The 12,236-nt window shown below is 44.6% G+C and overlaps 1 protein-coding gene across 6 annotated transcripts in view; it reads left to right on the forward strand.

Moving 5' to 3' along the window:
• The window catches only part of LOC135511178 (E3 ubiquitin-protein ligase MARCHF8-like), a 169,559-nt gene that overhangs the window by 28,766 nt on the left and 128,557 nt on the right, over nt 1-12,236 (forward strand). The gene's annotated exons all lie outside the window — the stretch shown is intronic.

Here is a 12,236-nt window from a genome sequence, read left to right on the forward strand (position 1 = left end):
GCCTAAATTGTTTTGTGTGTCTTTTTAACTAAATAGCGCTCCTTGTGTGCACTTCCAGTAATAACGTAAACACTGGTATGGTACAGTATGATGGTAAGACAATCTGGATACCAACCCTAGTGTGTGTATAGAGGCTCCACTGCTGAGCTGAGGTGGTTTAATAGGGAGAAGCTTTCAGTTTGTGGACGGTTTCATGCTACTATGCTGAGTCATAAAGTCACAGAAGGATGTGTGTGTGTGTGTGTGTGTGTGTGTGTGTGTGTGTGTGTGTGTGTGTGTGTGTGTGTGTGTGTGTGTGTGTGTGTGTGTGTGTGTGTATAGGGCTGGAACGTGTAACCAACAGTTATGGAAACAGACCGTCATGAAAATAAAATAACCGTCATAACTGTTTATTTATAAAAAATATTTATAAAATGACTGAAGATGGCCTGGCGTTTCAGCCGTAACATGGTCTATTCACAACGTGATGAAACTTTGTTGCTCCATACTTTGGTCCCAGCTCTCTGCAGGTCATTCACTAGGTCCCCCCGTGTGGTTCTGGGATTTTTGCTCACCGTTCTTGTGATCATTTTGACCCCACGGGGTGAGATCTTGCGTGGAGCCCCCTTTCAAGGGATATTATCAGTGGTGGATATTATCAGTGGTCTTGTATGGCTTCAATTTCCTAATAATTGCTCCCACAGTTGATTTCTTCAAACCAAGCTGCTTACCTATTGCAGATTCAGTCTTCCCAGCCTGGTGCAGGTCTACAATTTTGTTTCTGGTGTCCTTTGACAGCTCTTTGGTCTTGGCCATAGTGGAGTTTGGAGTGTGACTGTTTGAGGTTGTGGACCGGTGTCTTTTATATTGATAACAAGTTCAAACAGGTGCCATTAATACAGGTAACGAGTGGAGGACAGGGAGCCTCTTAAAGAAGAAGTTACAGGTCTGTGAGAGCCAGAAATCTTGCTTGTTTGTAGGTGACCAAATACTTATTTTCCACCATAATTTGCAAATAAATTCATTAAAAATCCAACAATGTGATTTTCTGGATTTTATACACATATATATATACACACACACGTGTATATATATATGCGTATATATATATATGCGTATATATATATATGTGTATATATGTGTTTTTATATATATATATATATATACACATGTATATATAGATATACACATATGTATATATATACAAATATATACACATACATCTATACACAATTATATATATATATATATATATATATATATATATATATATATATATATATATATATATACACACACACATATATACACATATATACACATACATCTATATACACAATTATATATATATATACAGTGCCTTGCGAAAGTATTCGGCCCCCTTGAACTTTGCGACCTTTTGCCACATTTCAGGCTTCAAACATAAAGATATAAAACTGTATTTTATACACATATATATACGCATAAACATTTCAGTCTGAAATGATAGACATACCCCAAGCGACTTACAGCTGTAATCGCAGCAAAAGGTGGCGCTACAAAGTATTAACTTAAGGGGGCTGAATAATTTTGCACGCCCAATTTTTCAGTTTTTGATTTGTTAAAAAAGTTTGAAATATCCAATAAATGTCGTTCCACTTCATGATTGTGTCCCACTTGTTGTTGATTCTTCACAAAAAAATACCGTTTTATATCGTTATGTTTGAAGCCTGAAATGTGGCAAAAGGTTGCAAAGTTCAAGGGGGCGGAATACTTTCGCAAGGCACTGTATATACATATATACACATATATACATATATATACATATATATACATGTATGTTTTTCTATTCAAGTGGTTGTAACGGTGACGTGGTCATTTGGGTGACCAATAGCCGCCATCCAAAATTCCATGACCTTCACAGCCCTAGTGTTTCAAGTTTCAAGGTCACATGCACAAGTACAGTGAAATGCCGTTCTTGCAAACTCAAGTGTGTTTTCGTCTTTCTCTCTTGCTCCTCCTGTTTGTGTACCTCTGTATGCTTGTCTGTCTTACAGTGTGTACAGAGACAAACAAAGGAAACAGAATATTTCCACAAACATAGAAAAGCTGAATATTTCTCCATATCATTTAAGGCTGTTTTGATCATGAAGCATTGATGCGTGAGATGGATTCTAATGTCAGGAAGGTGGCACTTTCCTCCCTTTCTGGTCCCCTCGCATATCTTCTGGTCACATGCTGCTGCTTAAGGAAGATGATTGGAGGCTGACACTAATGAGAACGCTCTCACCAGGAAGTGTTACAACTCCGAGTTCTACTCCAGCTGCTCTCTCTTCATCTGACTACGTGTTCTGTCATAGTCTGACAGCATCTGGTCGTCGTGGTGTTGGCACAGGGCTGCTCATTTCTCCTAAGTGGAGATTTTCAATTTTCACCCTGACTCACCTGTCCATCTCCTCAGTTGAATTACATGCTGTCACTGTTGGTGGCAGGGTGTGTGTGTGGGTGTGTGTGCGTACGTGCGTGTGAAGGACTGTACCTACACACTGAAAAAAGGCTATAAAGCCAAAACGTCTGATGCAGTAAAAAATGTAAAACATTGAATAATGACTTAAGCTTTAATGCAACATATTTTTAGTGTGAACACATTGCACCTCTTTGTATATTTGAAGGACTCAGTAGCTGTCAGCTGTAGATCTGCTGAACAAAGTGTGGTGCTAAGACAACATGTCTGGTATCTGTCCTCTTACTCATGCAATACTCTGTCTAACACGGTCTATTGTCTTTTAGGGTTTGAGTACCTCAGCATGTCCACACAGGTGTTCACAAGGGCCCACTCGACCTGTACATATGGTGGAGTGGATTTAGCCTGATTTAGCCGTACAAACACACACACTGCTGTGCCTGTGATACTTCCCCATCATGGTCACTCCCGACACAGCATGTTTACATACACAGTTTCCAGGATAAAAGGGGCAGTGAAATACTTGCGAACACCCTCAACATTGCAGTACAATAAACAATATCAATAATACAAAAAGTCAAATAAAAAACAACAGATAGTTAGACAGTAGTATGCAAAGTAATAAACTGATATTTCCACAATGGGATATACAGTATATATTCTAAATATGCCATGTCAAGTATGGCTGTATTTACAAATTTAAAGTGGATGTTGTCATGGTTGCACAGTTAAAACAATAGTATATAATAGAACAGCAGCGTTGACTGTGTGTGTGTGTGCGCGTGTGCTTGTGTGTGTGTATGCATGTGTGTAAAGGTTGGATGTGTGGAGAGCCCGTGTAAATAGTCTCTTGGTGCAGATAGTCTTTAAGGTGCACATAGTCTCTAACATGCTGTTCTAGGTAAAGTAGGTAAACAGTTAGGCTTAGCTGTTCAGCAGTCGGGTAGTCTGGTGGTATAAACTGTCTCGGAGCCTGTTGGTCTGAGACTGGATGCTCCAACACCGTTTGGTCTGGTGGTAGAAACTGTCTCGGAGCCTGTTGGTCTGAGACTGGATGCTCCAACACCGTTTGGTCTGGTGGTAGAAGCTGTCTCGGAGCCTGTTATCCTGAGACTGGATGGTCCGACACCGTTTGGTCTGGTGGTAGAAACTGTCTCGGAGCCTGTTGGTCTGAGACTGGATGCTCCAACACCGTTTGGTCTGGTGGTAGAAACTGTCTCGGAGCCTGTTATCCTGAGACTGGATGCTCCGACACCGTTTGGTCTGGTGGTAGAAACTGTCTCGGAGCCTGTTGGTCTGAGACTGGATGCTCCAACACCGTTTGGTCTGGTGGTAGAAGCTGTCTCGGAGCCTGTTGGTCTGAGACTGGATGCTCCAACACCGTTTGGTCTGGTGGTAGAAACTGTCTCGGAGCCTGTTGGTCTGAGACTGGATGGTCCGACACCGTTTGGTCTGGTGGTAGAAACTGTCTCGGAGCCTGTTGGTCTGAGCCTGGATGCTCCGACACCGTTTGGTCTGGTGGTAGAAACTGTCTCGGAGCTTGTTGGTCTGAGACTGGATGCTCCGACACCGTTTGGTCTGGTGGTAGAAACTGTCTCGGAGCCTGTTATCCTGAGACTGGATGCTCCGACACCGTTTGGTCTGGTGGTAGAAACTGTCTCAGAGCCTGTTGGTCTGAGACTGGATGCTCCAACACCGTTTGGTCTGGTGGTAGAAACTGTCTCGGAGCCTGTTGGTCTGAGACTGGATGCTCCGACACCGTTTGGTCTGGTGGTAGAAACTGTCTCGGAGCCTGTTGGTCTGAGACTGGATGCTCCAACACCGTTTGGTCTGGTGGTAGAAGCTGTCTCGGAGCCTGTTATCCTGAGACTGGATGCTCCGACACCGTTTGGTCTGGTGGTAGAAACTGTCTCGGAGCCTGTTGGTCTGAGACTGGATGCTCCGACACCGTTTGGTCTGGTGGTAGAAGCTGTCTCGGAGCCTGTTATCCTGAGACTGGATGCTCCGACACCGTTTGGTCTGGTGGTAGAAGCTGTCTCGGAGCCTGTTGGTCTGAGACTGGATGCTCCAACACCGTTTGGTCTGGTGGTAGAAACTGTCTCGGAGCCTGTTGGTCTGAGACTGGATGCTCCAACACCGTTTGGTCTGGTGGTAGAAACTGTCTCGGAGCCTGTTGGTCTGAGACTGGATGCTCCAACACCGTTTGGTCTGGTGGTAGAAACTGTCTCTGAGCCTGTTGGTCTGAGACTGGATGCTCCGACACCGTTTGGTCTGGTGGTAGAAACTGTCTCGGAGCCTGTTGGCCTGAGACTGGATGGTCCGACACCGTTTGGTCTGGTGGTAGAAACTGTCTCGGAGCCTGTTGGTCTGAGACTGGATGGTCCGACACTGTTTGGTCTGGTGGTAGAAACTGTCTCGAAGCCTGTTGGTCTGAGACTGGATGCTCCGACACCGTTTGGTCTGGTGATAGAAACTGTCTCGGAGCCTGTTATCCTGAGACTGGATGGTCCGACACCGTTTGGTCTGGTGGTAGAAGCTGTCTCGGAGCCTGTTATCCTGAGACTGGATGCTCTGATACCACTTGCCAGATGGTAACAGATTGAACAGCCCGGTACTCGGCTGACTTGAGTCCTTGGATCTTCCGGATCTTCCTCAGACACCGCCTTGTGTAAATGTCCTGGAGGGCAGGGAGCTCGCCCCAGTAATGTATTGGGCTGTCCGCACCACCCTCTGTAGAGGCTTGCGGTTGAGGGCGGTGCAGTTGCTATACCAGGCGGTGATACAGATGGTTCAAGATGCTCTCGATGGTGCAGCTGCACAACTTCTTGAGGATCTGAGGGCCCATGTCAAATTTCTTCCGTCGCCTGAGGTTGAAGAGGCGCTGTTGCACCTACTTCCCTGCCTTGACGGTGTGATTGGACTATTATAGGTCCTTTGTGATGTGCATGCCGAGGAACTTGTAGCTTTTGACTCTTTTCACTGCAGCCCTGTTGATGCAGATGGGGGCATGCTCACCCCCCTGTTTTCTCAAGACCCCGATCAGCTCCTTGGTTTTGCTGACGTTGAGGGAGAGGCTGTTATCCTGGCACAACCCCCCCCCTCTAGGTCTCTGATCACTACTTTGTTTCCTTTTCTGCTTCCCTCTCCTACAACCCTACCTACTCAACTCCTACTCAGATGGTCATGCGCTGTCGTAATCTTCTCTCTCCCCCACTACTCTCTCCTCTTCTATCCTATCATCTCTCCCTTCTACTAAATCTTTCTCCTGTCTGTATCCTGATTCTGCCTCTTCGACCCTACTCTCCTCTCTTTTCCTATGACTCGCACTGTCCCCTTTCCTCCTGGCTGGCTCAGCCCTTCCCTCTGTATCCGCTGCTAAAGCCACTTTCTATCATTCTTCATGTCAAAATTCTGCCTCTAACCCTAGGAAACTCTCTTCCACTTTCCTCCCCACCTCTCCCTCTCTCCTCCCTCTCTGCGGACGTCTTTGTGAACCACTTTGAAAAGAAGATGGATGACTTCCACTCCTCATTCACTCAGCCTATTGGGTCCACTGGTCCCATTCACACAGAACTACTCTGTCTTGACCTCTTTCTCCCCTTTCTCTCCAGATGAAATCCTGCAACTAGTGAGGTCTGGCCGCCCGACAACCGTCCCGCTCAACCCTATCCTCTCTTCCCTTCTCCAAACCATCTTTGGAGACCTTCTCCCATTTCTCACTTCCCCCATCAACTCATCGCTGGCCACTGGCTTCAAAATGTCCCCTCCTCAAGAAACCAACACTCGACCCCTCTGATGTCAAAAACTACAGATTTGTATCCCTTCTTTCTTTTCTTTCTAAAACGCTTGAGCGTGCTGTCTCTGACTAGCTCTCTCGCTACCTCTCTCAAAATGATCTTGTTGACCCTAACCAGTCAGGCTTCAAGACGGGTCAATAAACTGAGACTGCTCTTTGTGTCAAGGAGGCTCTCCGCACTGCCAAAGCTGACTCTCTCCTCTGTTCTCATAATCATAGACCTACCGCTGCCTTCAACACCATGAACCAACAGATCCTCCTCTCCACCCTCTCAGGGCTGGGCATCTCAGGCTCTGCACTCTCTTGGATTGCATCCTACCTGGCAGGCCGCTCCTACCAGGTGCATGGAGAGGATCTGTGTATGCAGCATGTACTCTTACTACTGGTGTCCCCCAAGGCTTGGTTCTAGGCCCTCTCCTCTTCTCTCTGTACACCAAGTCACTTGGCTCTGTCATATCCTCACATAGTCTCTCCTATCATTGCTATGCGGCTGCCACTCAACTACTTTTCTCCTTCTCCCCTTCTGACACCCAGGTGGTGACACGCATCTCTGCGTGCCTGGCAGATATCTCAGCTTGAATGTCGGCCCACCACCTCAAGCTCAACCTCGACAAGATGGAGCTGCTCTTCCTCCCGGGGAAGGCCCACCCTCTCCAAGACCTCGACATCCCGGTTGACAGCTCCACAATGTCCCGCTCCAGAGTGCAAAGAACCTTGACATGACCCTGGACAACACCCTGTCGTTCTCTGCAAACATCAAAGCAGTGACTCGCTCCTATAGGTTCATGCTCTACAATATCCGTAGAGTACGATCCTACCTCACAGAGATAGCAGCACAGGTCCTAATCCAGGCACTTTCCCCCCTTACTGGCACTGACTTTGCTGAGAGCTACTTTATTGAGGAAAAACGTACTTACTATGACTGAGATACTTTTGGTCATGTAGTGTATGTGGACACCTGCTCGTTGACCATCTCATTCCAAAATCATGGTAAAAAAATGTTTGACTTTATTTTATTTAACCTTCATTTAACTAGGCAAGTCAGTTAATTAAGGACAAATTCTTATTTGCAATGACGGCCTACCCATAAAACCACAGACACACACACACACAGGCACACAGTACACATAGACACACACACACATTTGTTTTAATATCCTAGTGGGGAACAAACAATTGATTCCCATTCAAATCCTATTTTCCATAACCCTAAATTTAAACCTAACCGTTAACCTAACCCTAATTCCATCCCTAACCCTAATTGTAACCCGAACCATAAATCTAAACCCTAAGCCTAAAGTAGTCTTTTTTCTTGTGGGGACCAGCAAAATGTTCCCACTTGTCTGAATTTTCCTCGTAAGGACTTCTGGTCCCCACAAGGACAGTAAAACCGCACACACAGGAACCGCACACACGAGTACATATGGACACTCACACACAATCTGTCACATCCTGTCTTCTCGTTAGTACTTGTCATCTGTCTGTGTGCCAGATGATTGGCAGGTGACTCTGTTGGAGCTGTTTGTCTCCTAGACGCTCGCTAACGTCTCAGTACATTTATCACGTCTCCTGTTGGGTTAGCATAGCACCCTGTCACTCACTGGAGCTACCTACTCTGTTGCTCTGAATACCTGAGCAGAGACCATGATATTGGTGTCAGACCAACACATTTCATACATCACACGTATGAATGACATCATCTCCTCACACCACTCCCTATATCAGTTCAAATAGGATCTTTTCTGGATCTACTCTGCCTGAAGATACAGTATGAGGATCTACTCTGCCTGAAGATACAGTATGAGGATCTACTCTACCTGAAGATACAGTATGAGGATCTACTCTGCCTGAAGATACAGTATAAGGATCTACTCTGCCTGAAGATACAGTATGAGGATCTACTCTACCTGAAGATACAGTATGAGGATCTACTCTACCTGAAGATACAGTATGAGGATCTACTCTGCCTGAAGATACAGTATGAGGATCTACTCTACCTGAAGATACATTATGAGGATCTACTCTACCTGAAGATACAGTATAAGGATCTACTCTACCTGAAGATACAGTATGAGGATCTACTCTACCTGAAGATACAGTATGAGGATCTACTCTGCCTGAAGATACAGTATGAGGATCTACTCTACCTGAAGATACAGTATGAGGATCTACTCTGCCTGAAGATACAGTATGAGGATCTAGGTGACTGAAGATACAGTATGAGGATCTACTCTGCCTGAAGATACAGTATGAGGATCTACTCTACCTGAAATACAGTATGAGGATCTACTCTACCTGAAATACAGTATGAGGATCTACTCTACCTGAAATACAGTATGAGGATTTACTCTACCTGAAGATACAGTATGAGGATCTACTCTACCTGAAGATACAGTATGAGGATTTACTCTGCCTGAAGATACAGTATGAGGATCTACTCTACCTGAAGATACAGTATGAGGATCTACTCTACCTGAAGATACAGTATAAGATACAGTATGAGGATCTACTCTACCTGAAGATACAGTATAAGATACAGTATGAGGATCTACTCTACCTGAAGATACAGTATGAGGATCTACTCTGCCTGAAGATACAGTATGAGGATCTACTCTACCTGAAGATACAGTATGAGGATCTATGAGGATGAGGATCTATATACAACTGGTGCAGACTTTACCGTGAAATGCCCTTCCCAACGACGCAGCGTTTTATAAAATAAATAATTCATAGAAATAAAAACTAAAATACACAACAGTGGAGCTGTGTAGAGGGAGTACCAGATCAACATGTAGAGGTATGAGGTATTTGAGGTAGATTCCAGAAGGTCCAAATGTATGTGGACACTTGCTTGTCAGACATTTAATTCCGAAATCATGGGCTTTAATATGGAGGTGAACCCCCCCCCCTTTTCTGCTATAACAGCCTCCACTCTTCTGGGAGGACGTTCCATTAGATGTTGGAACATTGCTGCAGAGACTTGCTTCCATTCAGACATAAAAGCATTAGTGAGGTCGGGCACTGATATTGGTCGATTTGGCCTGGCTCGCAGTTGGTGTTCCAATTCATCCCAAAGGTGTTCGATGGGGTTGAGATCAGGGCTCTGTGCAGGCCAGTCAAGTTCTTGCACACCGATCTTGACAAACTATTTCTCTATGGACCTTTGTGCTCGGGGGCATTATCATGCGGAAACAGGAAAAGGGCCGTCCCCAAACTGTTGCCATATGTTAGTCTACTGTAATTATTGTATACTTCTATCAGCCTGTCGTGTGTCTGCAAAGTGTTTTACAAACAGTTTTGATCTACTATTGTCGAGTGTGATTTAGAGGTCTGAGCTTCAATACTCCTTGTTGTGGTTGGTTTAGGCTGAGCTTCTAGTCCAGGGGGGGACTGTATTATTTTGGTCCTTGAAGGCCACTGTATTCTGGCTCTGTGACAGTGGGGAACATTCTAAATAGTCTGACATCTCTCTTCTCCTTCATATTTACTGATCTGAAGACACAGTATGACGGAAGCAAACACTCACACACACTCACACACACACACACACACTCACACACACTCACACACACTCCAGGAACAGCTTCATAAGTTTCATTAGGTGACTGTGTCGTACTGTGTTTAACTGTAATGCATTTGAGCGGCCACAGAGGCCCTCGGGTCTTCCTGCCAGGCTCCATACTGTCTCTCTAATGCATAAACTGTGTCTACTGCCATCAGAAAACTCTCACATTTCTCACTCTTTCAACACCCTGATACACTATCCAGATATGAGGTTATTCATCTTATTTACAAAGATTATAAGCAGTCTATGATATAGGTGATTTATTGTGCAGTAGATTGGAAAGGTAGTGAGGGGGCTGAGTTGGTTGCTGGCCAATGTCTCTCCTTACTCTGACTCTGTGTGTGTGGTGTGTGTGTGCGTGCGTGCGCCATAAGAAAAACTCTCCTCCACAGTGAAATCAGTGTAGGGTAAGAGCAGTCTTGCAGTAATGCGTGTCACCATAGCTGACAATCCTAACAAACAAACCTGTATACGTGAGAATGGGCAGTCACATTGAAAGTCACTGAGCTCTACAGTAATGCCATTCTACTGCTGATGTTTGTCTATGGAGATTGCATGGCGGTGTGTTCGATTTTATACACCTGTCAGCAACGTGTGGCTGAAAGTCACAAAAAAAGCTTGTTCTCTGTTCCTTGCCTCAGGCTGCACACACTGTTCTCTCATCAGATTATTCTCAATTTCATCTTATCTTTACTAATTATGTAAAATTAGATTTGATTTCGAATGGTCCATTATGAAATGGACAGGAACAGGGGCCAGAGAAAAAAGACATGTAATCTGTGTGCACTGGAAAAGCGAATGGAGACCGCATTCCTGCTGGTTCCTTTCACTCAGGTTGGGTCGTTTCCTCCGGTTATTTCAATGCGCAACAGGTGATATTCGAGAGAATACAGACCATGTCCAATGCATATTCTGAGTTTTGTGGATATGAACCATATCCTAACTAATTCTGAAGACCTGTGAACCGTTACAGAAAGCTGGGCATAGCAGCTGGGCGGCAGGGTAGCCTAGTGGTTAGAGCGTTGGACTAGCAACCGGAAGGTTCAAACCCCCAAGCTGACAAGGTACAAATCTGTCGTTCTGCCCCTGAACAGGCAGTTAACCCACAGTTCCTAGGCCGTCATTGAAAATAAGAATTTGTTCTTAACTGACTTGCCTAGTTAAATAAAGGTTAAAAAAACAAAAAAAAAACAACAACTGTCATGTGCCTTTAATAACAAACTCGTATGCAATCTGTAAATAGAAATAAAGTGTGAAATCACAAATCTTTTTAGACACTGAAAAAATACAGAATCTAACCATGAACCATCCTATTTTCTGTCTTCATGTTGACAAATACTGACTGTATATATCGCATATCTCTATTTTTCAAGATATTGATTCCAGATATGCTTCTCTTGGCTGAGGCCCATATCCGCTTGACAATTTCTGATGCTTATTTGAGTTTTGAAGACATGTTTAATAATTTCACAAATATTGAACCATATAATTCTTTCAGACAATAGCTAAACTTTTTGTATCCCATCTGCATAAAGGCATGCGCAAACCACAAGCTAAAAGCATTGTAACTGGTAGCCTGGCAACAAGAATCACAGCCTTTCTGCTGTGGAGTTCCAACTGTCATGTTTGAATTTGGGCGCCACAAATGAGTTTGTAAACGGTGTGTGGTCGAACTGACAGCTGGAGAAACAAAGAAGTGAGAAGATGTTCTGAAAATACCTCAAAGAAGTTAACGCTAAAGTGAGTAGCTCATTTGAGATGTTTTATTTATCTTGATAACTAGAATCGCCCCTTCTCTCGGTGTCCTCTTTCTCTCTGCCTGGGTAGATCTCTCATTAGCTATGTTCATACTGATGACGGAAGTTAGCTCTCTTATGAGGACCACCAACGTACAACTACTGCATACTGATCACTGAAGTATACCTTCTTATAAGGACAGTGTGAAAACAGCCCCCCCCATCCAACAGATTCAGTCTCAGCTGGCAAATGACAACAGAGTGTCGCACTCCCAGTTAATTAAATAGAACACACTCATCATATCCTCTTCCACCTGCTCTAAAGGTCATATCATTGTCCCTGTATACTTTTTTGTCACCATGGATCACGCCACACTGCTATCCACTTCCTCTGTGACAGCTGCTGCTGGGTGTGTGTATGTGTGTGTGTGGCCAGTATTTCATTAGCTTTTCCTTCTCTCACTGCACTGTTAGTGCTGTTACTCTGTTCCCCGTATTATGGATTACTACCTCTCTCCCCACACACACACACACACACACACACACACACACACACACACACACACACACACACACACACACACACACACACACACACACACACACACACACACACACACACACACACACACACACACACACACACACACACACACACACACACACACACACAGGAACACTTCCTCAAATGGTAGGATAACTGGAATCCCACCAGGA

Source organism: Oncorhynchus masou, chromosome 23 (genome assembly GCF_036934945.1).
Source record: "Oncorhynchus masou masou isolate Uvic2021 chromosome 23, UVic_Omas_1.1, whole genome shotgun sequence".
In the NCBI taxonomy this organism is placed as follows: domain Eukaryota; kingdom Metazoa; phylum Chordata; class Actinopteri; order Salmoniformes; family Salmonidae; genus Oncorhynchus; species Oncorhynchus masou.